A 6,015-nucleotide genomic window follows, 5' to 3' on the forward strand; every position below is an offset into this window, starting at 1 on the left:
GAACACGGGGACATGACCTCATACTAGGAGGAGGAACACGGGGACATGACCTCACACTAGGAGGAGGAACACGGGGACATGACCTCATACTAGGAGGAGGAACACGGGGACATGACCTCACACTAGGAGGAGGAACACGGGGACATGACCTCATACTAGGAGGAAGAACACGGGGACATGACCTCATACTAGGAGGAGGAACACGGGGAGATGACCTCTGAGGACTGATGAATCCTGAGGATTATTATGAGACAGGACCCCCTCCCCCCACTGCTGACAGGCACACAGCAGACCCAGAGATCTGGCCTGTGTCATGCTGATCCTCAGGATTCATAGAGCTCTATGGTGACACCGAGGGATCACAATACCGGACTTGTTGTCACATCGATGAGTAAATTGCCGGCTGTGAACACCTGAGATCCCCCTTATCAGAGTACAAGGACACCGGTCACATGACCCTCCTCCACCAATCTGACACCAAGGACACCCGACTGGGAGGAGCCAACAAGAGAATAAATGGGGCCGACCACACCGAGAGGAGAGCAGAATAGAGACTGAGACAGGTGAGTGCACATCACACCTGAACTACCCGCACCACACCCACCTCATACCTGAACTACACGCACCACACCCACCTCATACCTGAACTACACGCACCACACCCACCTCATACCTGAACTACACGCACCACACCCACCTCACACCTGAACTACACGCACCACACCCACCTCATACCTGAACTACACGCACCACACCCACCGCACACCTGAACTACACGCACCACACCCACCTCATACCTGAACTACCCGCACCACGCCCATCGCACACCTGAGCTACATTACCCCATAACAGGGCAGGCCATACCTACAATACACTTGTCCTATAAGGGGGACCATACCAGTACTACACCTGCCCCATGTTAGGAGGGACCGTACCTGTACTACACGTGCCCCATGTCAGGAGGGACCATACCTGTACTACCGCACACCTGAACTACACGCACCACACCCACCGCACACCTGAACTACACGCACCACACCCACCGCACACCTGAACTACACGCACCACACCCACCGCACACCTGAACTACACGCACCACACCCACCGCACACCTGAACTACACGCACCACACCCACCGCACACCTGAACTACACGCACCACACCCACCGCACACCTGAACTACACGCACCACACCCACCGCACACCTGAACTACACGCACCACACCCACCGCACACCTGAACTACACGCACCACACCCACCGCACACCTGAACTACACGCACCACACCCACCGCACACCTGAACTACACGCACCACACCCACCGCACACCTGAACTACACGCACCACACCCACCGCACACCTGAACTACACGCACCACACCCACCGCACACCTGAACTACACGCACCACACCCACCGCACACCTGAACTACACGCACCACACCCACCGCACACCTGAACTACACGCACCACACCCACCGCACACCTGAACTACACGCACCACACCCACCGCACACCTGAACTACACGCACCACACCCACCGCACACCTGAACTACACGCACCACACCCACCGCACACCTGAACTACACGCACCACACCCACCGCACACCTGAACTACACGCACCACACCCACCGCACACCTGAACTACACGCACCACACCCACCGCACACCTGAACTACACGCACCACACCCACCGCACACCTGAACTACACGCACCACACCCACCGCACACCTGAACTACACGCACCACACCCACCGCACACCTGAACTACACGCACCACACCCACCGCACACCTGAACTACACGCACCACACCCACCGCACACCTGAACTACACGCACCACACCCACCGCACACCTGAACTACACGCACCACACCCACCGCACACCTGAACTACACGCACCACACCCACCGCACACCTGAACTACACGCACCACACCCACCGCACACCTGAACTACACGCACCACACCCACCGCACACCTGAACTACACGCACCACACCCACCGCACACCTGAACTACACGCACCACACCCACCGCACACCTGAACTACACGCACCACACCCACCGCACACCTGAACTACACGCACCACACCCACCGCACACCTGAACTACACGCACCACACCCACCGCACACCTGAACTACACGCACCACACCCACCGCACACCTGAACTACACGCACCACACCCACCGCACACCTGAACTACACGCACCACACCCACCGCACACCTGAACTACACGCACCACACCCACCGCACACCTGAACTACACGCACCACACCCACCGCACACCTGAACTACACGCACCACACCCACCGCACACCTGAACTACACGCACCACACCCACCGCACACCTGAACTACACGCACCACACCCACCGCACACCTGAACTACACGCACCACACCCACCGCACACCTGAACTACACGCACCACACCCACCGCACACCTGAACTACACGCACCACACCCACCGCACACCTGAACTACACGCACCACACCCACCGCACACCTGAACTACACGCACCACACCCACCGCACACCTGAACTACACGCACCACACCCACCGCACACCTGAACTACACGCACCACACCCACCGCACACCTGAACTACACGCACCACACCCACCGCACACCTGAACTACACGCACCACACCCACCGCACACCTGAACTACACGCACCACACCCACCGCACACCTGAACTACACGCACCACACCCACCGCACACCTGAACTACACGCACCACACCCACCGCACACCTGAACTACACGCACCACACCCACCGCACACCTGAACTACACGCACCACACCCACCGCACACCTGAACTACACGCACCACACCCACCGCACACCTGAACTACACGCACCACACCCACCGCACACCTGAACTACACGCACCACACCCACCGCACACCTGAACTACACGCACCACACCCACCGCACACCTGAACTACACGCACCACACCCACCGCACACCTGAACTACACGCACCACACCCACCGCACACCTGAACTACACGCACCACACCCACCGCACACCTGAACTACACGCACCACACCCACCGCACACCTGAACTACACGCACCACACCCACCGCACACCTGAACTACACGCACCACACCCACCGCACACCTGAACTACACGCACCACACCCACCGCACACCTGAACTACACGCACCACACCCACCGCACACCTGAACTACACGCACCACACCCACCGCACACCTGAACTACACGCACCACACCCACCGCACACCTGAACTACACGCACCACACCCACCGCACACCTGAACTACACGCACCACACCCACCGCACACCTGAACTACACGCACCACACCCACCGCACACCTGAACTACACGCACCACACCCACCGCACACCTGAACTACACGCACCACACCCACCGCACACCTGAACTACACGCACCACACCCACCGCACACCTGAACTACACGCACCACACCCACCGCACACCTGAACTACACGCACCACACCCACCGCACACCTGAACTACACGCACCACACCCACCGCACACCTGAACTACACGCACCACACCCACCGCACACCTGAACTACACGCACCACACCCACCGCACACCTGAACTACACGCACCACACCCACCGCACACCTGAACTACACGCACCACACCCACCGCACACCTGAACTACACGCACCACACCCACCGCACACCTGAACTACACGCACCACACCCACCGCACACCTGAACTACACGCACCACACCCACCGCACACCTGAACTACACGCACCACACCCACCGCACACCTGAACTACACGCACCACACCCACCGCACACCTGAACTACACGCACCACACCCACCGCACACCTGAACTACACGCACCACACCCACCGCACACCTGAACTACACGCACCACACCCACCGCACACCTGAACTACACGCACCACACCCACCGCACACCTGAACTACACGCACCACACCCACCGCACACCTGAACTACACGCACCACACCCACCGCACACCTGAACTACACGCACCACACCCACCGCACACCTGAACTACACGCACCACACCCACCGCACACCTGAACTACACGCACCACACCCACCGCACACCTGAACTACACGCACCACACCCACCGCACACCTGAACTACACGCACCACACCCACCGCACACCTGAACTACACGCACCACACCCACCGCACACCTGAACTACACGCACCACACCCACCGCACACCTGAACTACACGCACCACACCCACCGCACACCTGAACTACACGCACCACACCCACCGCACACCTGAACTACACGCACCACACCCACCGCACACCTGAACTACACGCACCACACCCACCGCACACCTGAACTACACGCACCACACCCACCGCACACCTGAACTACACGCACCACACCCACCGCACACCTGAACTACACGCACCACACCCACCGCACACCTGAACTACACGCACCACACCCACCGCACACCTGAACTACACGCACCACACCCACCGCACACCTGAACTACACGCACCACACCCACCGCACACCTGAACTACACGCACCACACCCACCGCACACCTGAACTACACGCACCACACCCACCGCACACCTGAACTACACGCACCACACCCACCGCACACCTGAACTACACGCACCACACCCACCGCACACCTGAACTACACGCACCACACCCACCGCACACCTGAACTACACGCACCACACCCACCGCACACCTGAACTACACGCACCACACCCACCGCACACCTGAACTACACGCACCACACCCACCTCATACCTGAACTACCCGCACCACGCCCATCGCACACCTGAGCTACATTACCCCATAACAGGGCAGGCCATACCTACAATACACTTGTCCTATAAGGGGGACCATACCAGTACTACACCTGCCCCATGTTAGGAGGGACCATACCTGTATTACACCTGCCCCACATCAGGAGGGACCATACCTGTAGTTTGCATGGCTCTTCTGTTGCTGTTATATAAGCTACATTTATAATAGAGAACAATGGAGAATTGTCTGAAAAGTTCCCTCGTACATCGTCATGTGAGGTTCTGAACCTGTCACATGACATCACCGTCTTATGTGGGGATCATATGTCACATGACATCACCGTCTTATGTGGGGATCATATGTCACATGACATCACCATCTTATATGGGGATCATATGTCACTTCCTGTTTTCCTAGGTTCCTGCCAATCATGTTGCGTGTTGTCATCCTCCTGGTCGCTCTGTGCGCTGCGGCACAATGTAAGTACAATTCAATGTTTTCACCGAGGATTCCCACAGGGAGCTCATTCTTCTACAGCTTCCCCCACGTGATTGGACACTGAAACATGAATCACAGGACGGCCCCCTATAACCCCTCCCACTCCCAGCTGTAAGGACGGCCCCCTATAACCCCTCCCACTCCCAGCTGTAAGGACGGCCCCCTATAACCCCTCCCACTCCCAGCTGTAAGGACATCACCGTCTTATGTGGGGATCATATGTCACATGACATCACCGTCTTATGTGGGGATCATATGTCACATGACATCACCATCTTATATGGGGATCATATGTCACTTCCTGTTTTCCTAGGTTCCTGCCAATCATGTTGCGTGTTGTCATCCTCCTGGTCGCTCTGTGCGCTGCGGCACAATGTAAGTACAATTCAATGTTTTCACCGAGGATTCCCACAGGGAGCTCATTCTTCTACAGCTTCCCCCACGTGATTGGACACTGAAACATGAATCACAGGACGGCCCCCTATAACCCCTCCCACTCCCAGCTGTAAGGACGGCCCCCTATAACCCCTCCTACTCCCAGCTGTAAGGACGGCCCCCTATAACCCCTCCCACTCCCAGCTGTAAGGACGGCCCCGTATAACCCCTCCCACTCCCAGCTGTAAGGACGGCCCCCTATAACCCCTCCCACTCCCAGCTGTAAGGACGGCCCCGTATAACCCCTCCCACTCCCAGCTGTAAGGACGGCCCCCTATAACCCCTCCCACTCCCAGCTGTAAGGACGGCCCC

Source organism: Nanorana parkeri, unplaced genomic scaffold (genome assembly GCF_000935625.1).
Source record: "Nanorana parkeri isolate BGI_ZX_2015 unplaced genomic scaffold, ASM93562v1 scaffold4035, whole genome shotgun sequence".
Classification (NCBI taxonomy): Eukaryota; Metazoa; Chordata; class Amphibia; order Anura; family Dicroglossidae; genus Nanorana; species Nanorana parkeri.